At 39.5% G+C, this 26021-nt stretch overlaps 1 protein-coding gene across 1 annotated transcript in view; it reads right to left on the bottom strand.

The window, feature by feature from the left end:
• The window catches only part of gcgra (glucagon receptor a), a 49040-nt gene extending 23603 nt beyond the window's left edge, over positions 1 to 25437 (bottom strand). Inside the window, exon 1 of the mRNA XM_085157141.1 lies at positions 25108 to 25437. The gene's annotated coding sequence lies outside the window, so the exon portion shown is untranslated. The remainder of the gene's footprint in view (positions 1 to 25107) is intronic.
• Positions 25438 to 26021: the final 584 nt, after the last annotated feature.

Raw genomic sequence — 26021 nt, 5'->3', positions numbered from 1 at the left:
AAATGGGTCATAAAACATCCCACCGCTGGCTAACTCTGCTTTCCCATGTGTGCCTTTTTATTATGTGTCAAAATGTCAGCAGAACACTGCAGTGCACTTAAATATGCAAGTCAAATGTGCCAGCAGGAACTCTATGCAACTTTTGTTGAAGCATCAGTAGACCTCTCACTTTGTCCTGGAGATTAAAAAAAATACAAAGACAGAAAGAAAAAGCTCACTTCCTTCAGGTATTTGATTTATCCAGATCTCCAGATGTTTACAGTAATACCGTGCACATGTGTAAAGGATGTAGCGTGAAGTCTCAAACACATATTTTTTGAGCCTCTTATTTCTACAGCTCTGTAAAGACGTCAACCTCTGAACTGTTACACATGTTTGTCGGGGACCCTGTTATAATGAGGCAGTGGCCCATCTGGATGCATCTACAGGGACCTAGCAGCTGGATGCTCGAAGCCTCTTCAGCGCGTTGGATACGTGTTTTGGTAAACACTTCCTGTTTAGAGGCCACATCGGCTGAATGTGGGTGGGAAACAATGAAAAATGATTGTATAACATCTGATTCGTACCTGTGTTTTGTGTGTGTGAATGTTTGATGTTTCGCCGTGCTCTACAGGAGCATGTGTGTGGGAAGCGTTTTGCGCTGCCTGGGTGCTGTGTCGTACACACTTTTATGAGGTGCAATGGACCTACGAACTGTGCCCGCTATGAAGCAACAACAGCCCTGCAGGGAGCCTTTGATTAGCCATCGCCATCCTACATTGCTTCTGCTGTGTTTGTTTGAGCACAGGATGAGTTTAATTCCCAAACTAAGTTTAACTTTGGTGCATATTGTTCACCACAACGCTGCAAAAATGTATTTTGTTTATTATCCAGTTCATAATCCTTTAAATTGTTAAATGTAAGGGAAAGATATCGTCTTACTTAAAATGGGAAAGAGCAAGCTGGCTAAGAAACAGTGAGTCACACTAAGTAGTGCGGTTGTTCATTTACATGAATAGTGATGTCTCTGTTTGCCAGTGGACGGGATTTGTGTTGTTAAATTAGCATTCTAAAGGCAATAGAGATGGTGTTTCATTTTTCTCTTGCTTTCCCTTGTGTACTCTGGCAACTGATTGCACCTTTATAACATGTGTCAGTAACAATAAAAAGCTTATTGCAGTACAATTTTTGTGTAAACAATTACACGGAGCTGCAAACCTTCCTGCGTCCTAAATCCTAATATGAATGATTTTGATATATGGACAATAACGCCTTTAACAAATCAGTCTAACTCTGTAGCTACCATCAATCTTCCTCTGATTCTTGCTGCTAACTACTGCTAAATCACCTGAATTATGTAATTAATTTCAAGTTTAGTAGTTCATCCCTCTCGGTTCGATTTCGCTTATTTCACTCGAAACAGTCGAATTAGGTGATTGTCCAGCTTCGGCACAACTCGGTTTCCTCCTGGGAGGACTTCGTTTGTGGCATAACCAGACAGGCCTGTGCTGTTCATCACAACATTGTCAAGATTTCCATTACACAAAGCAGAGGATTATGTTGGTGACTCCAACTGCGCTACAGCTTCTTACCACAAAATGAACAATGATTTGTTTCCTGAGATTAGAAACCTAATTTTAAGACGACAGCATAATGACAGCCCAACAGTGTTGCCACTTAGAGCAGAAAGCAGGAGCGGGGCTGTGTTGATGCTATCTGTGGTTTCAGCTTGGCAGGAATAACACTGCGTGTGCTTCAGTCTCGGACAGCACTTAGCTTATTTGTCTCTGCCCGTGTACTTGCTGATATTCGGTGACCTAGCTGGCACAGAAATGCAGGAAAAAAGATTTGGGGAAATATCAACATCATTTGTACTTGTGGCTCTGCATTGAACTCACTGTTTTTGTGGTAACCCACCAACTCCAAGTGCAGAGTCAACGTTCATTTTAAATACATGCTTTTTATTTTTTTTGCATTATAGACGTCAAATAATTAGAGCCAGGATCGGAAAAGCAGTAAACTCGAATTTTCCTGAATGCTGCCGGTAATATTGTGTCTGTCTGCATGCAAATATCAGTCGACAAAAACGCTGAGGTGATTAGTTCAAGCACATCCAACTTGCGGGTTGAGGTTCAAGTTACAGGAATGTCTATTTAAGTGTTTCTACTTTCTGCAACTTTATACTTGTACTTTATGAGATTACAGAAAAATACTGTCATTTTCTGCTACTATATTTATTTGGCGGTTAGATACTTGTTACTGTCGTGGTTCCCCATGCCTGTGGAGCAGGTAAGAACTTCTGTGATCCTTTCTTCTCTTAAAATAGCCATGAGAGTTTCAGGCCATAAATTTAGTGCAGTTATATCTGTCAGTTTTGTGAATTTACAGCTCTCAGGACAAGCGGACAATTCAAAATCAGCTTGGCTCTTACACTCTATTTCAGAGTTTTCTATAAGCTGTAGCACTACAAAAAGTCCAGGCTCTTCTCTGGCTTCCTTTACTTTAAACCTTCTTTTTGTGTGACCCGGATTTCCACCATACACCCGCCAGCCCGCTGCTATAGTTCTGTCTGTCAATAGCTCATCTCACAAGTCTTCAATCTGCAAGCCCACTTTACACCAGCTGCCCCAGTTTTGGTCACAGATTACCTAGTGAGCCTTTCATCTGCTCTGTTGTTTTGCATTTGAGTCTGAATGTTTCCTGAGTTAATCTGATATCTAAGTTGTTTGCATGTTCACATGGGTTTTCACTCAGGTTGAAGCTGAGAGAAATTCTATAAATGATATCAAGAAAGTTTACAGTATTGTAGCTCAGTGCAGCTCAGTAAGCTGCAGATGCATATTTCTGCAAAAAACAGCTCACATAGCAAAAAAAAAAAACTGGTAATGCAATTCCCCCAAGAATAAAATAAATGCCTTATAAGATTAATAAATCTCCCTGTGATGACATGCACAGCAGTTGGCTGAGATTTGGAGTAAACAATCGAGAACAGAGTAACGCCAACACAGCAGTTCCACCTGTCAACACTTGCAAGTTAGCATGGCAAGCCAGCCACGTCACTTCAGCTGTCTGTGAATAGAAAACAAGCCGTTCTGTAACCTTTACCAAGCGCATTATCTGTGCCAAGACTGAACACTGAGAATGTTGTGGTGTCCGCAGCCTTTTACATGACAGGGATGTGGTTTTGATATAGAGTGATTGAGTGACACTGCTTTTTTTCCTCTTCTACTGTAAAAGTCGGGATTAGTACCAAAACAAAGATTTGCATGCACCTCTGTGTCTGTGTCTCACTCATCTTAAATAACTTTATCCTAAGTCAAATGCACACCTAAAGTACTTGTGTAAAAGCCCACCTACCCTACACAACATGTTGTTGTTAATGTCACCCACTCTCATAGGCTGAGTCTAGGAGTCGCAGTCAATCCTCAGCAAAGCCCTTCACAAATAGTGAAGCCTCTCATCCAGCTCATTAGTCTCCAATTATCCATTACTACACACATCTTCACTATCCAAAACATTGTTTCTGTATGTTTTAGTTTGTGGACTATGGATGATAAAGGCTGAAGTTCAGGGACAGGAGAAGCTTAACAAACTAACAGTGTTATCTGAGCCAAAACCCCATGATAAGCCCACCCATTTAAGTTCAATGAGTCCAAAACACACAAGAAGCAAGTATAGCAACACACATACTCATGAAGCAAAACCAAAATAAACAAATGGCTACTGGACAAGACTAAACTACAGATGGAAGGGGGGTTTATATGTGAGAACTTCAAAGACTGCTCATGGTAGATTGTACTGTTTGGTAAGCTAATGAGATTGTAAGAAAACCCAAATAGACTGCATATAAAAGATGTTGATAGCCATCATAACATCATTTACTGGTTTTGGATTTTGTAGCGTTTTGGCAGCAACTATGTTCGTTTTTTGGAAAATTTACCATATTTGGGAAAAATCGAGTACTAATTTTTCAGGAAGCTTGGCTACCAATCTGCACGAAATCTGCAAAACAAAAACATATACAAACTTATTCAACAGTCCTCATAGTTGCAGCAAGCCATGTTATCAAGGGAAAAATATCCAAAAATAGGGCCAAAGCTATTTTTGTACCAAGTCACAAACTTGACTTGACTTGGGTGTCATGAACCGTGGGCCTTTAGAGAAACTACAGAGCCTGTAGGCTCAATTTTTATCCCCAGAAGCTGAAGCGTGGAAAAAACACTCGAGGACAAACAAGGAATTGAGACTCCGGGGAAAAAAAACACACAATGGGGACAACGGACAGAGAGATGAAGAGAGGCGGGAGAAACAGAAAACATGCAATGTAAGATTTACGCAATGAGTGTTTGACATCATCCTATGGTGTCTCACGGACATATGCCCCACACGCAAACGTCAATTTCCTATGCTAATGCTTCCTAATGCTTATGTGATAACACCAAATAGAACCACTGAATTATGAAATCACCTGGGTGACCATTAAACTGTGGGCCCCTTGGATTATACATTCAAGGATCTGGTCTACATCGAGCTCTTATGGATGAATGCAGGCAGTGTTTATGTGCAGTAATCCTCTGAGATCCCCTACGCTGCTCTGTCACTCTGCCATCAGCCTGGAAATTATCATTCTGCCATATGCAGCCCAGGACAGTAGACCCCATAAAAAGCTACACTGAGACTCCCAGGCCTTATTTAGACAGGCAAAGGCAGTCCTACCCAAATTAAGAAAAAATAACATCAATTAATGAGGGAGAAGCTGCTGGGGAAGAGTTCATACCATGTGCTCAGAGTCTACTTAGACTTGAGACATGTGAAAAGTACTATAACAATGTTGAATAAATTCAATACTGTGCAAAAGTCCTAAAAAACCTCTAATTTCTTTATATTTTCCAAGTAAAACAGGAAATAGACATATTAAAACACACAGAATTACATGGAAATACAGTATACAAGGCAAAAACAAACTTTCTGCAATTTATAATGAGCCTTGAAAGTCAATATTTGGTATGACCACCTGTATTCTTCAACACTGCCTGATATCTCTTAGTCAAGTTTCCATAAAGTTATCTTGGGGTGGCTTTAGCTCAGACAGTAGACCAGGTTATCTACTAATCAGCAGGTTGGTGGTTCTATCCCTGACTGCATGGCTTTGGACAAAGTGCCCAAAGTAACCCCAAGTTGCTCCCCAATGCATCAACTGGAGTATGTAAGTGTGTGAACTTGACTAAGTGCCGATCAACTGGCACAGAGCTATGCATCAAGTGGAGACACGTATGCACAGTATATATATATATATATATATATACACACACACTATTTAAACAAGGGCTGGTCTTAGCCTGCTACGTTATGATGGGCAGCTAGAAACAATAGGTTGAGAAGTACAAAGCTCAGGTTTCTGATCACGTTAAGAGGTGTGCATAATCTGGAGGCAGACTTTAAGCTGAACAGAGGTCCTAAACAGTGCGTTTGAGCTATTTTTCCATATGCTGAGCGCAACTAGAGCTGGCCTGGATGCAAACATCAGTTCATCTCTCTCGGCTATTTTAACCAGTCCTCACATACAGTCGGTTTCCTTGTGTCGTTATTTGATCTATGAGTAATCTTTGTTTCCTTGCCTCAGGTTCCATCTAGTCTTTTTGGATGAACCCAGTCAGTCCTTCTCACTTCTCCATGTATGACCTACCAGCCAGCCAGCATTCTCCAGCCTGCTCCCTTCATCAGCTCAGTCCTCCAGCCAGTGCCAGAAAACCTCTCACTCCCAGAACTCTGTTTCGAAGCTTTGCTATTTCTGCAATATCATAGTAAACCTTGTTTAGTTCAATCTTCTGAGATCTTTAAGAGAGCCAGAATGTATTCATTTTCATGAAATACAATGAAAAATTTAACATTATTCACAATACAAGTCCCAAAAATAGGTTTCATACCAGAAATTTTCTGCTGTCCAAAAACTATTAATTGTATTATGCTATTCCATATGCAATAAATAATATCTGTTATTCTGAGTGAACTGCAGTAAAGTATAAGGGCTTTCACATGCTATTTAAGTCATTGTGTTATTTGCTGTTAATGTTGAGAAAGGAAACAGGAAACAGGTGTGAAGATATATTTTACTGTGTTTGTGTGTGAGCGTATGTGCATGAGTTGATTTTGACGTACCTTTGGGTCTAAATATTACTGCACATTGTGAAAAACTAAGTAATTGTAAGTACTTCAAAACCTGTCCAAAACGTTAACAGAGAGGCTCATGGGAGATAAATTAATTATGACTGCAAGAGCCACACAGATTATGAGCAGAGGTCGACAGTTGTGTGGCGTAATGAAAAATGTGTGCAGCGTTTCCTACTGCCAAACCCAAAGCAAGCTGAGCTAATTTGTCTCAGTGTCACTTGGCTCCCACATCTCCTGCCCACCTCCTCCTATTCATGGCTCATATTCCTCATCTGTGTTATCTCCCTCCATTTCCTCCTCTTAGCATCTGGCTCATCCTTAATCTAAAACAACTGGATTCCCTACAACCACTTGGCCAAAGACAGTGAAGCATCTTATTTACAGCTCCATCTCCGCAGTTACACACGCATTAAGCGCTGCCAATCTGTCTTAGATGCACACGCTTATAACACTCCTACATAAACACACACTCAAAGCACATGACATGCCTAAAAAAAAGGCTTAAAGCCATTGTTATGCAAACTGGGCCTCAAGTGCTTCGTAATGCTCCCAAAATAAATTCACCTGCCCAGAGGCGTTTTAATTTGGATTTTTTTTTTCATGTGTCTTCTACTCCGACTGTTTGTTAACAGCAAGAACACCGTCAGGCATGTAAGGCAGCGTTTGTTCTCTCCAGAGCTTCAGCGACATCTTAAACAGGCATCAAATGTCACTTGTTCTCCCACAACGATCTACGGTTCACTAACTGCGACTGATCCCCGCTTATGAATGAATTAATGACACAAACAAATTCTCTGTGAACACAGCCTAATATGCAGAAACAACACACAGACAGCTGAGCCATGAGTGTAGACAATTTGTCATTCTGTCATCTACAAAATCCCCTACAGCATTATTATTCCCCACATGTCTGTACAATGGAGATGTATGCTATAGACTGTAAAAACCATGCCCTGTGTCTCATCACTGACAAATATGCTGCACCCATGAGAAAATATGGAGCAGGGGAAACAAGAGAGTGTCACGCAGCGAGCAAGCGAGCATGCAGCGAACTGCAAGGAAAGTACTAAGTAGCTGTTGATGTAATGTAGGTCAGGAACTTAAGAATAAAGGGAGCCACTTTGATCCTTTGGCATTTTAAAAAAAATTATGAAACATGGATTTAAAGCCTATCATCTCATATTTCAAAACTTTTCCTGAAACAAGTTTAATCATCATCAATTTTGCGATTTGTGGGATAAATAGAAAAAAAAATCTCTACCACCTATAGCTAGAACTGCTGAGGACGTCATTTTAACGATAAAAAAAAAAATCAATCAGATGTTCCCAGAAGCCAATGTGATGATGTCTGTGGCTGAGGGGGGTGGAGCAGGGGCCTATGAAGCTGGCTTCACACAGATGTGATCGCCATCTCGATTAGCTAACCCTGGGTTTCATAATTCAGTTACAATTGCGTTCATATTGAGGGGGCGGAGTTGGCAGCAAATAGATGTGCTGGCAGCAGAGCAGCTGATTTAAACTGCAGTTTAGTATTATTTGTACGCAAGGAAAGAAACGCTGCAAAAAATGCAGACTGTGTGAGTATTATTGCCCTGTCATTAGGAGACATGTGAATCTGATGGATTATCATTGTTATTCCATTAAAATTAATATTTAGATGAGCATAAGATAATTTTGTTTTTTTAATTGAGATTTTTAATTAAAGTTAAACCCTTTCTTTCTATCAGTGACCCAGAGAAAGATTGTCGTGCTTTTATTATAACTAGACTGAATTCCTGCAGTTCATTATATGTGCTCCTGCCAGACTTATAATCCTTCTTTATAATCCTTTATAATAATGACCACGGTGAACGCAGTCATAAGATGGCCTTACGAAGGCTCGTAAAAAGTACAAATATATATGACTGTGGGATTTGTATAGACTATTTTATACACCCTATGGATGTTGGCACTTAGACTACCATCTAGGTGGAGATAAGAAACATATGCACATACCATTATAGAATGGTTATTTACGTGTTGTTCTTAAATTATATAAGTATCATTCCTTTGATGATTTTAAATGTCTTATATAAATAAAGTAATTTAACTTGGCTAATTTACTCTCACAGAGGACTTGTCAAGCTTAAATTACTCATTTATACAAATAATTCAGTTCTACTTGGAAACATTTATTCAATGAACATTTAAAAAAAAAAGTATTGATTTAAGTAGAAAAACCAATTAAGCAAAAACATCTGTGTGGCATTTGCAGTTCAAATCAAACATTAACCACATTTAAATTCTTGGCTGTCTCTTTTTATTGGAAAAAGGAAGCCAAACAAACTTTGGATGGAGCTCAATATGTCTGTACACTGTAGCACGGTTGCGTCACAGCCGTGGTTATCTCAGCCTTCACAAACAAGCCTGTTAGAAGTGTGTAGGAGCTGTGTAACGTAATCAGCAAACAGAGACTAATTAGGCAGTAAAAGAGATGAGCACACACGCACTAACACTTCCTTCTCATACTTCTATTCCTGTTAGTGCCCTGCACTGACTCTCATCCAACCCAGTGACCTTTGTGTAGTCTCTATAGTTAGCCTGTTTTTAAATTTAATCAACAACTACATCAATTATCTTAAAGGACTCAGGAGTGACCTTAAATAATCCTACACTACAAAAAATGTGTAATGACAAACACGGGGGGCGGGATTACACTGGAAAATGGAAAATACTCTACGTGCTGCAGATAAAAGTATCTGTTTCACATCTCCTCTGCAGGAAGGCTACACCCTGCAGCGATTATAATGTGCCATATCAGAAGAGGGTGCACAAAGATAAGTGGGATTACAAGTGAGGGAGCTTGAATTACAAGTGTCACTCTTGGGCTTGCTTGTATTTTTGTGCAGAGGAAACGGTGAGATGATTCATCTTAACTTGTGCAGTAATAAGCTGCACTTACTGTCTGATACTGCATTAGAGGCCTGCACAGCATCTATTGTGGTGAACGGGGATGATAAGGCAATCAGTTGGCCTTTTCTAAAAACAGACCGCAAGCAGTTATGGTCAAGGAGTCAAAAAAAGACATCGTCATGAAGTCGAGGAGACATATATTGTCTTATTTTCAAGCTATGGTACAACCTATTGTGTAACCTATGATAAGAAGATAAAAAAGAATGGCTCTTTATGATAAACCTCATGAAGCAAAACGGCTTGTTATTGAAACTCCAGTTTCTAGTAAGGAGAAAGTGAAGCCGAGGTCATTTTCCCTACTGTAAAGGCCATAACATACTGAGCACGCTGCAAAAAGGGACACGAAATTCTGAGTTTTTCAGATGCAATCGTGTCATGTAACATTGTAAGCAGTGTGTTTTAGTGGAAACTTCGTCCTCAAAGAGCACACAGTGGAAAAAATGAAGTCAAAAATCAATCAATGATGAGATGGTCCTGATGATTCTAAACAAGAAAAGGACCAAGCAGAGATTCTTGGTTCATCCAGTTGTCACAAGAAGGCAGCAGCAGGGAGAATTTCATGGTTTGATCCAGGAGCTGAAGCTGCGAGAGGTCGCTCGCAGAGTTGGGGCCACATCTGAGGGGGCAGAGAGCTGTTGACCTGGAGCAGCATCTAGCTATGTGTCTGAAATAAAATATTATTTTTCTACTATTTGTACATTCAGAACTGGTATGCATTTGAGCTCCAGTGCACTTGTTGCCAAGTGAAGCGGTCTGTTTGGTCAGATCAGTTTGAGCTTGGTTTAAAAGAATAAATGCCACAAATGCATCTGGTAAAATCATTCTTAAAATAATTTATTAAATATGTGAATTTAAAATATTTGCATGGATTTTACACGCGTGGTCAATAAAGGCCTTCATCTTGAACAACATTTAGATTTGACTGGGATTCATGTTTGAGTCTCTGTGAATTGGATGCTGATGAGTTGCAAAGAGATCCTTCCACATTTTAGCCAGTCACCATAGTCAGCCTACTTCCTCTGGACGTCATTTCCACTTATTTTGCATGCACACATTTTAGTGTACATTTTAATACATAATTTTAGAAATAAATATATTAATATTTTATCCTTGTGCGTTGTCAACGTTCTCTACCCAAAGTGCAAACTGTAGTATTTCTGTAAAGAAGTTTGACCTGCTGCAACATTTGCATCTAAGATTTGTTGTGCTGGTTGTCTGGTGATGGGTGTAATGCAAAAAAGTCTTGAGCTTCCAGAAGACCTTCAGTAGTATGGTGCAGGCCTTTGGAGAGCATAAATAATACTCCATAAAAGCAGCTTGTTGGTCTGTACTGAATATTTGATGTGTTTAGTTTATGACAACATGTCTGAAAGACGACAGCGAGCTTAATTAATGATAACCCTTTAAAGAAGATGAGCTTTGACAGGAGAGAACTGCACACCCGAGGTATGAATCATCTCATGGAAAAAAGAAACTAGCGACTAGGTCAGCTGCGCATAGCTTGGGGAGGGGGGGGGGGGGGGAGACAGATACCCTGACTTTGCTCACTTCTGCAGCATATAAATGTAATGAGACAGTTGATAGTTCGCCTTAGTTTAAACACAGCTATTCATAAAGAGTTACACTGGTGGAAAATCTTGCAGGCAACAGTATGCATTTACAAAGAAAACAGCCTCCTCGTGCTGTAAGTAGTCATGTGAAATGTAAACAAAAAAGAAATTGAGGAAAATGACTTTGTTGTCCTTTATATTAATGTGGCTATTTGGAACAGCCACTAGCACTTCAGATTTCTGCTTGACAGCACATTGTACAAGCCACTTGTTAAGAAGCATAACTCCATACTGTGCATATGTTGCAAATGGGGTGCACGCATATATTTAAACATTTAAATAATACCTTTCATAAGTTTCTGCTTTGCGCGACTTTCATTTGCAAAATAATTTGTAGCAAATGAAAAACTGAGAGATCAAATCAGCTGCTTCTCATGTGAGTGTCTATCTTAGTCATGGACTGCAGCTAGCAATGACGGGCTGTTTAACTGCAGAAATTCTCCACTTGCCCCTAGGTTCTGGTTAGTGTCCACCAAATTTGCAGCACATCTCCAGAGCAGAAGAAGGCCTACTGACAAAAACTGCAGTCCAAGATAGTTGAATTTGAATATAACCGTGGGAAAGCAGCTAAATGATATCAAGGATGACTACAAGAGCAACGGGATCAGTGAGTCATGAGACAAACACACAACAGACTTCGTTTTTGTTTTTTTAACTGAGAAGACAATTCAGTTACTAAAGGTATTGCTATTACTAATATCAATCAATCTATTTATCCATCCATCTTCTGCTTCTGCTACAACCTAGGGTTGCCCGGTGGTTCCCTGCTGTCACAGGGTAAAGGCGGGGTATACCCTGGACAAGTAGCCAGTCTGTCACATGACACTCACAGTCACATTCACACTTACAGCCAGTTTATATTCACCAGTGACCCTAACCCTGTTGAGACCTCTGCCTCAGCAGAGTTTCTTTAACCCAAACCTCCTTATGATTTGTTTGTTTAAAACTAACAAATTGTAAGCAATAAATCATATAAACGATGCAGCCTTTAGCAAAAATGATACAAATAAAACTTCTGCATTTATGAATTTATTTCTTCAGCCCTTATGCCTCCCTATATAAACTTTTCCAAATTGAACCATCACTTCATCGTCACCCAGTTTTGATCTAACCAGTGCATCAAGGCATCAAAGGACATCTTGTGCCTACGCCTGCAACATCACTGGCTTCTGACAAAATGGCAGTATTTGATTTTTTTTCCACAGAGAAAATTTTTTCTTGGGATGTAACATTACTGCCATAGCCAGTTTGAAGCCGGCTATGACGTTAACATCTGTTTAGTATTGCAACGATCCTGTCACACAGCCTTACTGTTCGCATAAACAGCACCAGTGCAAGACAGCGCAGCATAGAGACTGCAGAAGTTATTTTGCTCCGTATGTTTTTTTAAATGAATCAGTAAAACTAGCACCAGAAATTTGTGTTTATACCTATAACAGACGGCTGCACGTTGTGCATGTCTGAGTGCTACATATGAAGAGAGGTCAATGTCTCCCTCACTGTGTACACAAAACACAGAGGCCCACGTCCAACTTCCCGTCAAAGACACACTGACATCAGCGGTCTCTTCAGTGAAGGAGGAGGGCATGTTGTTTTTCAACTCCAACTAACAATCCTCGCCACTGAAAACCAAAGAGAAAGACTTCATTCATGGTAAGGTAGCATAGACAAAAATATTCCTCTGGGAGACATTAGTCTCACATTGTCTCCAATTCAAATCCCTTAATTTACATACTCATTCCAAACCGTTTACCAATTACAGCACTAACGACAAGCAGCACTGCGGCAGTGACATTTGGTTTATGTGTAAGCTGTAGGACGCATGTCCTGTTAGAGTTCGTCAGACACACCCAATAACTAATGCCAAAGAAGTTATAAATTTGTTGGCTAATAGCATAAGAAAAACCATTCAACGCAATGGGGCGTATGTTCTGTATTAAAGTCACAGTTCTAAGTAGGGAGATAGATGAGAAAACTGATAATATTCTCAACTCCTCGAGCATATTAGCTTCCCTTAATATTGTGCACAGACAGCTCAATAAAGACGACTGGTTCTTTTGTCTGGGGGCTTGTGAGGTCAACAATTCATGACAGGAAATAGAATAATACTAAATAAGGGATGTCAAACTCTTCTCGCAGTGTGGGCCACACACAGCCCACTTTGATGCTAAGTGGCCCGGACCAATTCAATTTGATTTTTATAGCACTAAACTGTAGCCTTTCTGTCAGTGTAAAGATGTTCAACTACACATAAAACCTGAGATCTTAATTTGAATAATTAAAATTAATATTAAATCTTTAATTTAATAAAATTTGTTATTGTTACTGTTACTTTCCCGTAAGCACGTGGCATTACTGCGTTACTAAACCGTGATTTTGTTTGTGAGAGTGTCTCATGACAATGATGTAAGGGCGTGCGACATTCGTGGTAACAGACGTGTGCAGATCAACAATGGGTAATATATAGAGTGCGGGAGAGAGTATGATTGTGCAGCATTTAATACGTGGAAGTACCGACCTTACTTTGAGTTTGCTTCTGTAAAAAGTGACAAAAACATTAGTGTCTGCTGTACACTGCGTGGGAAGAAAACTTCTTTTTACAGCGAAAAAAAAACCCCTAAATGTCTGAGCAAGTACCTAGCACGCTGCCTCGGGAATATGAAATTCAAAGAGAAACCCCCGGATCCTACCGCTGTCATGACCGCTGCGGCACTGGGCAAACCTCCGCCTGCTCCACTCCTGCTAAACAGGTGAAAATAGATTTAAGAATGACATATGTCCACACGCACACAGGTATCTTTTGAAAGGATGTTGTTTTGTTTTTTTTAAAGAAATCCCGTCCACACATGCAGTTTTAAAAAATGTCTCCGTCCACATGTAAATGCTAAAAACGATAGCTTGGCCAATCCGAAGTCTAGAAGCATGGGAGGGAAAGACTGAACAGGGTCTTGTACTCTCACAAAACCTTAAGTACTTCTGAAAAGTTTTGTTTTTCTGGAAAGGCAGATAATTTTGTGTTACTTTTCAAGTGCCTTCATCATTTCAAATGTTAATAACTAAAGACTATTTTGGCTGTTGTGTAGACTCACAACTTAGGAATGAACAAAATGCATACAGCATACATAAATTTAATTTTGGGGGGGGGGACTGAAAGGTCTATTGCTTTATTACTTATTCAGGTTGTGTGTCATATTTTTAAAAAGTAACTAAGTAACTAATTACTTTTGCAAATAAGTAATCAGTAAAGTAATGGGATTACTTTTTGGAGAAGTAATCAGTAATTAGTTAATAATTACTTTTTTCAAGTAACTTGACCATCAGTGATCATTAGTGCCACGACTGAGTAAAGATGACTATTGGCGTGCTGGATCCTGCTATATGTCCAAAACTGTCCCTGGAGGCTCTCTAGTCTCATTGTTCTTGGTGTAAATATGAGAGAAACTGAGATGAGCTGCTCAAGCTGGTACTTGTGCCATTTTTGTGGCACAAGCACATCCAGCCTGAAGCTGTATAATACAGTAGTGCAATGTGGACACTGTAGTAGTGCTAATCTCTCAGGATGAGGTGATTCTTCCTTGGAAAAAAATCTAGTTCCGACATGCTGCCTTACTGGACATGGGACACGCTGGGTCAGCGGTTTCATTAGAGGCAGCCACAACCAGCAACCATTGCACAGCTGCAGACTGTACTCATCCAGAAATAGGGAGAGCAATTTGTCAACAACAGATCCAGAAGCTTGAGCAATCTATGCACACACAGGTGACTGCATCACATTAGATGAGGCCAGACCTCATATTGAAATGTTTGTATGTATATACAAAACAATATCCATATTCTAATTCATTCAAATCAGTAACAATCAAAATTGTATAAAGATCTACAGAAGCCTGAGACTGAAACCTATTGTTCTGAGCAGATTCCGCCTCATAAGGGATGATCTTACTGCTTGAATACAACATAATGTAGTCTCCACTGGATGTTGGTTCTCGTCTCTTACTGTACGGTTAAATTCCACTGTGTTTTCAGCACAGCAACAGCTGGTTAAGACTGCTCCGTCAAACATCAGTTTACCAGTTTTACTTTTAAAAGGTGGAAAAGGTGAGTTAGGCAGGAAAGTTTACTTTTGTCCCCTTAGTCACGTCACCAGAGCCATTGACAAAATAGAAGAACACTGAGAGGAAGGTCTCTACGACATTAGTTTCCAATACTGGTTGTTAGAGGAAACCCAATTTTCTTGGGTACACAAGATTTAACGTGATGCTGACTTATATCCAACACTGGATTCAGGGGTTCAGTTGTGCACTTTGACACGATACTTGGGCTCTATTCGATGGGAAACCCATTAACAAACTGTGCACCTGAGCAGTTGTACAGCCAAACGTTTAACATCAGAAATAAGACCACATGAAAAACATCTTATGAAAACCTCATCTTTTTTTTTAATTAAAACAAGAAAACACTGAAACAAATTTTCCAGATTCTCATGGACATGACCAGAAATTTTCTATTTATTTGAATCCTTAAAATGTAGAACATTTTTTGACCACGCAGTAATCTGCTTTCATTTTGTCTAATCCTCTGTACTTTAGCTGTTGTTTACCTTGTGTCTTACAGGGCCTCACTATGGGGAGGAGGCAGCCAGTCGCTGCACTTTTCTGATTACTTTCTGTAACCTGAAGCATTTTCTGCGCCATGCTCTTTGCATGAAGACCTCACTTTGAGTAAACTATGTTGATTTAACATGACAAGTGCATGCACAACTCTATTCAAAGTGTTTGCTTTTCTTCTGTGACGTCTTGGGCCTTCAAACAAAGATTATAGCGAGGATTAGATTTGCAGAAATAGCAGGACGGAAGCAGTTTAAAATTTGCCAAACCTTCAAAAAATACGTACATTGGAGCAGGGGCATTTAAAAAAACAACAACAAAATATTTTCATTATGAAATGATGAGTGAATTTCAGAATTCAGAGATTATTTGTCTGTTGATGGTGAAAAGTTGTCCTGATGTGCGACCCAAAGCCCACAGAAGAAGTATGGTTGCAACAGTTTCCAGCTGAGCAGTCACTGAGATAAAGCAACTGTTGTTTGTGCTCTCTACTGTGATAATAGGCTGTGTTAGGGAGCAAAAGGATCTATATTTGACCCTCAACCCATATAGATACAACAAGGGAAAAGGGGGTATTTTTAGCACCTAACCGATGTGGATCTGAACGAATGGAAAATTGCTCAATACCTCTGCCTGCTTCAGAGTTTACTAAAGTGAAAGCGTTCCTGTGTTCTTTGATCTTTTTTAAATCCTTTGCTGCTCCTATGCAGGTATTGATTCCTCTCTGATAAACACTCAAGTCTGTACTTTGTATGGAAATGTTTCGGCGCGCACCAAGGAGGAATTGACCTCGTGCAGAACAGATGTACTGTCACCCCCCACTGAGACGTGAGCGTATCTGTCACCTCAAATTTTGATCCACAGCTTGACCCATAGTGGCCCGGCTGAAAGGCTAGCACATGGCCCCTGTTCAGCAAACTGATGCGTGTAGGTCGGTCATTAGTGTATAATCATATGAGTCTGACTGGGTGATTCATCTTGGAGAGAAAGAGCATGAGTGATATGTCTCCATCATCACAACCCACTGACTTCTGTCATGACTTATCTGAGAGATAATTCCAATCATGACCTTCAATCAAGCCTGTGAGGCGACATATCCCAGTCCATCTACAACACTGATTACACTTAATGAGCAGGTTTTTTTGTTTTTTCTGTAAAGCACGATTTACAAGAGACTCTCAGAATTTAGTCTAAGTATTAACATATGGCAAAGAGAGCTGAAATCTTACTATTTCACATCTGCTGAGCTCAAATATCAAAGATACTCTTACTCCCATACATATGCAGCTACTCACTTTATAAAATCATTGCGGGTGACAGGCAAATATATGTGACTTTGAAAAACTTATTTTTCATTTAGGCCATAACAGATTAATATAGGAAATCTACAAAGACAAAAGAGTCCCATGGCTTGGTGCGGTCTTAGATTATGCCAAGTAAAGCAATACCAGTGCAATGCAGTCTGTCATTCAGTACCTCTTTTATCTTTCTTCCTAAAAAGATAGATAATAGAGCAATAACGGTCTGCTTTCATTTTTGGGTTATTGAATATGGGTGTTTTGTAAAAAAACACAGTTGCATTTAAGACGTGTCCATGATGTACCGCATCTCACTCCTAATGGATTACATATGTACTCTTGAGCAGGGATTCTTGATTCATTGGCTACTCTTCATATTTCAGCACCGCAACCTTTTCCTAAACCCAACCAGTGAGTAAAAACAAAACTGATCACTGAACTGAGCGAGCGAAATCAAAGTAAAACAAAACAAAAAACAGAGGCCAACACGGTCTCCTGGCTGCGTGCTATCTCTGTGAAGCCAGCAGCTTCTGAAAAATGACAGTATCTATCACTGCGTACTCCTGTCATTGGTAACCTGCTGTTGTCATTCTTCTTCTTTTTTCTTTTTTTTTTTGCTTTCTGTTTTCATTCTCTTCAATCTCTGTCCTCCTGTTATTGCAGACTCGTCTTAACTAACGGTGGCAGAGATTTATTTAAAATAGAATTGAATAATCAAAGAATCATGACGAATGGACTTTTTGTCTTTGTCCTATCTTTGATTTCAACCAGGTTTCACCATGTAACTCAGAGTTTTCACAGTCTGTTTTTATATCATCATCACAACAATTTAAGTATTGTGATTTAAGTGCATTGAAGCAATTGTTGTTGTGATTTGGTGATATATAAATAAAACTGAATTGAGCAGAAGAGACAGCTAAGGTCTCTTTCACATGGGCCTAGAGACCCACTGGCACTGGCACTGGCAGGTACTATGATTGCTAAAGCCCCAGTCACACCTAGAGACCAGTCAGTGACATTTTTCCCTAGCAACTTCTGGTTGCTAGGGAAAAATGTATATTCTACAACTGATTGTTCAGTGGTTTCTGGACATGGTTGCTGTTGCTAGGTGAAACTGGTCACGGAGAGGTAAACAGTGCTCCACTGAAAACATCTCTGGGATTGCTTTGGCTGCAGTTTGCTTGTTTTTGCTTGTTACTTGTTTTCACTAAGCAGTAGTGAACCTGAACTGTACAGCTGTTCACTGTTGTTTTTAAATGTGTTGGTTCAGTTGTTGTTCAGTCATAACATTGTCTATTTCCCTTTTGGGTCACATGAACTACCGCTCTGAGCGATAGTTCGTTGGATAGACCAGTTGACATCTTCCTTACTAGCTACAGGTTACTGTGGCAATCCGCTAGCAATCAAAGCAATCACAGGGACGCCTTTAAAATCTGACCATCAGAAAGCTTTACTAAGTAGGGCTCACTCTCTAGCTTTTAAGCCTAAATTTAGTTGGAAAACAACAAAACAACAAAACAAACAAAAACAACAACAAAGAAAAAGAAAACAAATGCAAACTTTAAAAGATACGTCCTCTCAATGGTTAAAATTTTTATGAATGGAGGGATGTACAGTGTGCTTCAGACACCACAGCAGTAAAACCTTCCACCAATCATTCAAAGGTATGAATGAAAGGTTAAAAAAGTGCACTCTTGTAACAAATTTGATTTCACAACAATTGTTCTTCTTATGACACTAAACAAGTACTGACTGAAAAGGGTGCATAACGCTTCTCAACTTCCCTTGATGGGCTCATACACTGGAAAAATAAATCCTCAAACTATTCCATGGGACTTTCTTAAACTGACGGAATGAAGGAAGGAAGGACATAATTTACGAGTCTCAGTGCATGGCTGATATCCAAAAGGAATGTGGTAAATCTTCATGCTGTGAAGCTGAAATAGCAAAGCTCCTAGAGAACCAAGAATGAAATGATGCATTTGGTTTCTGAGTGCCACGTTTCTGGCTTTGCTATATTTACTCCATTATAACAGGTTTCTTATGTTCAGCGTGTGTGAAAATGGAAAAAACAATGATGCAATGATTTCTGACTGAGACTGTAAGGCACATTCTATAGCGCAATTATATATTAAACAAATTTGAAAACCACTATTTGGCTGTTTTCTTGGCAACCGCAAAAGCTCTGATCGCTTTTGGTCGACGCTGCAGAAACAGTTCAGTCTGTGCACCATGAGTGGATTCTTTGGGGCATGTAAGATTGATTGTCTTTTGTTCACAGGGGCAGGAAGGTACAATGCTGCCTGACACACGGGCCACAGTAAGTGATGGAATGTGCTGCACTTCATATCTGATTCTGCTGTGGGTGCGGAGCAGAGAACATGCAGGAAAAGGCAGCAGACGCTACCAAGAGACCAGAGAGCAACATCGGGACACGGCCCAGATGGGCATCAAGGGAAATAGTTTCCAGCCAAGACATTAACTGTGCACATACTGGCAAAGAAACAAGAGCACAGTCTAGCCTGCACTATGTGTTGTGTGGAGTAAACAAAAGAAGCAGCAAAGAGCATCCAGAGTAGGCGCAAGGTTATTCTTTTTTAAGCCATAACAAAAAAGGCTAAAAATGAGGGAAGGTGTAAGGCAACCACTGGGTAAGTCCTTTTCTGATGCTATATATATCAGTTTATTGCTCTTTAAAAGCAAATAAGTAATTAAATTTTTTTTCCTACAGGTGTTGGAGTGGTTTCATAAAGGAACTGAGATGGCGCTCTGCTATTGACACACTGCTGAGTGTACTTGGGAAGATTTAATAACCTCTTATCTTATCAGTTTAACCCAGTGCGCACCTGAAAGTTAGAACAGCAAAGTCAACCATTAAACTGTGCCTTGAAGCTACGTGGACGTCGATGTATATTAAATAAGCAGTAGATGTTTCCTGCTGCTAACAGAAAGGGATTGGTTCTAATTTTTGCTGTTTAATTGTGTAAATAAAGATCGGGTGTGCGCACTTGTGACCATGGATGTGTGTGTGTAGTGGCTTTCCGATAGGTCACTGAGGTGATGTGTTGAAGGCAGACCTACCGACACGTGTCAAGTTATGGCTAAAAAAAATGACAATCACATTTACCTTTGACTTTTCCACTAAATGCTAGCTGCACTCTTTTATCCGCATAGAACATCACAAATCACGCGATTGTGTAGCCTAACCAAATTTGCGCTATGGTTACACTAACTATGGTTACACATTGTGATTACAGTCAAAAGAACAATACGCGCCACCTGGCATACATCAAACTGAATAAATAAAGTTATCTGTGACTGCCTCCTACTTCATGGAAAGCGCATCAAAATGAAAAGAAACAAAAACAAATGTATTAATAGATTTATTTAGAAACAAACTCTATGTGAAAGTAATTCAAGGCAAGGTAATTTTGTGTGTGTTTAAATAAAGCTTTTTGCATGTGTACAAAACTTGGCTTACATTTCAAACAGCTTTCCGTAAAGTGACTGACATTGCATGTTTGCATACAAACTATAAGTTGCTGCCATCTTGTGGCCGCACTTGGCTACTGTCTCTGGAGGCAAGCTTGACTCTGAGCCACTGGAGTCTGTAGCTGCTGTCATTTTCAAGGGTGTGTCCTGGAAGCTAAGAGGCCAGGAGCTTTTTTGTGGTTCTTTGCACTTAATCAGTATTGCATGCACTGGATGTTAATTATGTTTCACTGCTCTAAGATCAGTTGCAATCTGCATGTTACCGCAGAAGGAGAGTTAGGAAGTAAGTGAGGATATTACTGTGATTTTTCATTTCAGCAGATTAGTTTTAGCCAGGAAAACCTTTATAAAGAAAATTCACATAATGAAGAGGGTACTGTGATCTCTGGAATATCCCAAGGTTTTAAGTTTGTGTGCGTATGGTTTAGAGCCTAAAGTCTTTGTTATATTTTAGTTCTAGTACATATCAGTTAATTGATTATTGGCCTCTGTGTTTCTCCGATTGGGACATAGTATGAATAATCACTTGGTTGGCTGGATGCAAGTTTAATGAGTTGATTTGCTTTTTCTCCCTCATTTCTTAAAAAATATTAACCATGTGACACAATACTAAAGCTTCAATTCAGTTTGCTTTTATTATACTAATGTATTTCTTTTTTTTCCATTAAGGTGTAGGGCTGTTTTTCTAATCAGATTAAGAAATGTTTTTCTTTTAGAGCAAGCCATACTACAAACATATGATAGTACACAATATGATGGTGCTGTGTGAGCTCAACCTTTAATATTCGCAATAGTAATATTACCCATACAACACTGATGGGGAACACGGAAGGGTGAGTATCATCTCTGCTTGCCTTTCAGCAACAATCACCCCACTCTACTGGATTTTTGCATAATCACAATGCATTTTAAGCTTTTCACTTGCTATTTTACCCTCTCTTGGCTGCTTTGACTCACACGTAGGAGCATTGTCCCCTAACCACAGGGCTACTGGTTTGATCCCCAACCCTGGCCTCTTCAGATGGCGCCACAGCCTTAGCACCCAGTGGCCACAGTACGTTACAGCGATTGCAATTTCGATTTTTTTTCTGTTGTTGTTTTTACATTTCCTAGCTAGCAAATTGAGAGTTTGTTTTAGAACTACAGTAATTTTGCCCGTTTCAGTTGTCTTCTTAAAAAGATGCACTCTGACAGGAACACTCTGCACTTATTTTCTATTTGTTAGAGAAAAAAAACAGCAATGTCAAATTTGTGATAGTGCAACAGCAGCTTTTCGGTTCATTACTTTCGTGCCAACATGAATAATAGATTTGCGGTGCAAAACATTTTCACCTATTGCTGTTGACTGAGCTGGACAGAAAGACAGAAAGAGAGCACATAATGTAGACATTTGTATTTATGCATGCACTTCACAGAGATTTCAGTAATTTTGTTTATGTCCAAATGAGTCATGAAATTTGTTTGTGTGCCTCTGTGTAATAGAATTTGCCTTTTTCTGATGTAGTCATGAAGGAAATGAGTCATGAGGTAACAATATTAATAATGTAGTCAGTCTGAAAAAAAACTAACTAAAACTGTATTTTTTTCTTTTTCTTTCTTTTCACATGCTCTCTGACTACACTATAACAATAATTGACTTCCTTAATCCCCAATATAATGCACAGATCCATAAGAGAGATGACTTTTCCTCCTTTTTCTTTCTTCTTTAATTGCATGGACTGGCCTGAGGATAGAGACGATGAAATATCACGTACAATTCGATCTCCCAAGAATTTTTGTGTTTGCTCAATATCTAGATGGATATTGCGGACTTCTCTTTTAACAATCCAGAGTGACAGCACTTTGTAGTGGAAGCTATTCTTAGAGCCCCTGGTTCAATTGCATGGGTCCAATTGAATTGGAGGACGCCGTGCCACACAGGACATCCATGGTCACTTGATGGGGCTGACACAAACACTCACACTCTTACACTCACACCTGTCTATCACACCTCCAGGAGCGTTAATCCAGCTGAGGCTCTCCGGATCACCCTCTTCGTTCTGTCTCCTTTGTTCGCTCACACGTTCTCTTCCTTTGTCTCTCCAGACACTCTCTATCGTTATCTCTGCCTTCGCTATTACTCCCTCTCTCGTCTCGATTGTCTTAACCACAGCCAAGGGAAAAGTACAAAGTTAAGCAGCAAGAAATTACCAAGGACGCTGTATTTCTCTGTTCTTGTTGTGTCTCTCATCCTTGTCTTGTTAAGGCGTCTCATAATTAGGAAACCATGGCTATTTCTGAATGTTGTCTATCCGTAAATGAATCTCATTGCGGCATTTTTTTTTTTAAAAAAACTACCTGCTGGGTCAAACTCATTCACTTATGTGTAATGGCATAATGTAAATTATCAGATGCTCCCATTGTGTTTTCATATAAAAAATAAAAACAAAATGAAGTGAAGCGACTTTGGACAGCTGATGTATAAACATAGTAATGTTTTGTACTGGTATTAAGTAAAATCTGACAAAGGGATTTTTGTAAGTTATCTGCACTGCCTGTTATTGCTCATCTCTGGCTGCTTAGATGATGACACTGACCACAATATAATGACCTTACTCAAGTGTCTTCAATGCAACTAAACAGCAGGTTTGAAATTAAAACATACGTAAACATAATTTCTTAAACTGGAGGAAAAGTTTTACTTATTTACTTATTTACTTAATTTTGTAAAGATGTATTTTCTAAATTAACGTTAAATGCATTTCAGTCCATTGATGTTGAGCTGATTCTCATGGAGAGGACAACTACACTCCTTTGTCTATTTCATGGACTCTCTCTCACAATTACTAATGTTGTCCAGTTGACACTGACCAGTAGAGCCGTGTCTCTATTACCACAGGTCCCTCCCATGATATTCATCTCAACATGCCAAATGTTTTTTAAGAAAAACAACAAAACCTACATTATTTGACTGCAAGATAAAGACACAAAACTAACTCCATGACAAACACAAATTTATTCTTGCTTTACCATAGAGACTTTGACAAAATACACCTGCTGTATTTTTATTTAAAGGAAAGGAAAAAGTCCCACATCTAATATCACACTTTTTGTTACCAAACAAAACTGAATGAACAGATACAGCAGTGATAGTGAGTGGAGCCACTTGACTTTCAGTGCGTCCTTTCTATGTGAACTCTGACCAAGAACAACAAATCCTTTTTTCACCTTCTTCTTAAAGAACTCTTTTCTGTTAGAGCTTTGGGATCCTGCAGCTGAACGTGGTGTACAGTACTAGCTAACAGCACTCGGGGCAGTGAGAAGGTCAGAAAGCACTCCCAGCTTTCGCTCTCTGGCCCCTGAGGCCAGATCGCAGTCTGAATCATTTAGCTGGAAAGTTGTTCCAAACCACAATGTACTGCATGCATATGAAGGTCCTATATCTATGTAACAAATTCAGCGATCCCTGTATTGTCATTCAGCATTTTTATCTGTGGCTATACCGAAACTCATGACTGTGGAAAGTTTGCCACACTGATTGTAGCTGCACTTACAGAGCAGAAGCTCATTTATGTATGCAAAACCTCAGTAATGTTTATTCTGTATGCACTGAAACTTCTGTGCCACCCACTAATGTTTGCAAATTAAGACTAAATACATCATCCAGCGGGGCACCACTCATTCACCGAGTGCACCTGCACACACAGACCCACCGAGGAGCATGCCTCTCTGATGCATTACTGCAGCAGCAGCTGTAATAGTAATGAATATGCTTGTTTAGTAATGTGCCAGAGGTGTTTGCCTAACAATGGGCACATTTATTAGCCACACTATGCAAAATGCACAGGGGACTAAGGACCAACATGTTCTCTCATGTGATGCTGCTCAAGTAGGTTTAATTAGGATCAGAAACACTTGTGGACAATTAAGTCCCCTAACAATTAAATTCTTATGTATTTTATGCACACAGAAACACGACTGTAATTATTCTGCCTGTACATTATTAGATGCATGCGTAGGCATACAGAACAGGGTCGCGGGAGTTAATTTGCTGCTGCGTTGAAATTTCAAAACATAACAAACAAATAGATTTACACATATGCATATGGTGTTAATTCAAAATCTTCAGGTTCCTCACATGTATTTTGTAACTCTCTCTGAAACAGTTGCAAATAATTGCGCAAAGAGGGTTACTACTTTAAGCTGAGTGGTCCGTTGTTTTGGACTGAAGTGGACTAGGTTTAGTCTGGCTGAGCTGATAAGGTCTCTCGACTGCCATTCGTACACTGTGGACACCGTAGCGCTGTAGGTTACGGGAGAATGCAAAGCAGCAAAGTCACATTTAACACTAAATTAAGCCTGTACGTTCAATTTAAATCCACTTTAAGATTAAGAGATTCTTAAAAATTGATCATTGCTTTTCCACAATGATTTGCTTAATATACTATTTGCACGTGCTGTAAAGGAGTCAGGAGAAAACTTTATTCATCCTTCAATTATTACTTCTATAATTTAAATATTTTTTTCAATGTGCTGTTGTGTAAGACCAGAGCCACCAGCAGATACTTTTCGAAATACAACACACCGTTTCTGTATTTTTGCACAACCATTTATCCACAGAACACTCGTGTCTTTGACATGTGGGACTCAAGATCCCAGATAAAAGACAGTTTAGATAACACGGCCTTTGAACATTAGCGATAAGTGACACTAAATGCAACTGGAGGAATCCAGAAAAACGTTTCCAGAAATGTAAATGTGTCCGAACATGCAGCAGAAAAAAAGAGAGAGAGAAATCCTTTCATTTCATTTCGGCAATTCCAATTTCGGAAAATAATAATAAAGCCGATAATAGAGTTTTATTAAAACCCTTCTTGGTAATAGTTATTTTAAGGTCCACCACAGCCTGCAACATGGCCAGAATGATGAGATTCTGCTCACGTGAACGAGCTCACTTGTGTCAATATCAAATATCAAATTAAACCAAACTCAATCAAAAATAAATGCAAGGCAAATTACCGTTGACAGCACGGGATTCCGCCGATTCTGCAGATGTGATCTTTCACCGCTGCTCATCATCTGAGCCGCGTATTCCCGGTGAGTTCACGCGGCTCCGCTCTAATCCAACTTTCACAATAAATTACAGCTCGCCTCGCAGATAAGTTGTCTGCCCTGTCCGGAGAACTGTTTGCGGGATTTAGCGAAACTCTTAAAGTACGGAGAAAATGATAATAATACAAAGATATTAAATAAATGTATTAAAGTGAACGGTTTGGTTCTGTCTTTGTACTTGCCACCGTTGGCTGAGCGAGCGCGAGCGCACAGCTGCTTACTTGCGCTCCTTGTACCCGTGTGACGTAAGTGACGAGGGGTGGGGAGGGGGGTCATTTAAACACTGGGTCAGGGTGTTGTAGTGCTTTTCTGTGTCGTTTGACGAACGTGGGTTGTTTGAATTTCGGACCGGACACTGAGCTCTTCGTTAATTAGGGCTGATTTGTTCTCGTGTCTTATTTAATTTATTTATTTAGGACAGTGCATGTTAATGAACATAAATGTAAAAAAAAAAAATTACATGAATGTAAACATGCCAGATTATAGCCAAAGGCTAATTTCCATCTGTTTTCCTTAAACATAAAAAAATAGACAATAATTCATAAAAAAAATCATCATTCATTCATAATAAAAACTCCATCACCAAACTTACACATACACACCATTCTGTTCCCAAATAAAACATTAAAACTATACAACTCATACATGATCACACACTTGATTTGTCCATAACCAGTTTTTAACCTTTGCTTTAAACAAATTGAATGTCGAGCATTCTCTAATGGGTTGAGGAAGACTGTTCCACAGATGGCCACCCTTAACAGATAGGACGTTCTGCCCAAATGCTGTCCCTCTGTGGGGTATAAACAAGTCTCCTCGGA

The sequence above is a fragment of the Neolamprologus multifasciatus genome, chromosome 4, assembly GCF_963576455.1.
Source record: "Neolamprologus multifasciatus chromosome 4, fNeoMul1.2, whole genome shotgun sequence".
Classification (NCBI taxonomy): Eukaryota; Metazoa; Chordata; class Actinopteri; order Cichliformes; family Cichlidae; genus Neolamprologus; species Neolamprologus multifasciatus.
This window is presented reverse-complemented; position numbering and strand designations above follow the sequence as displayed.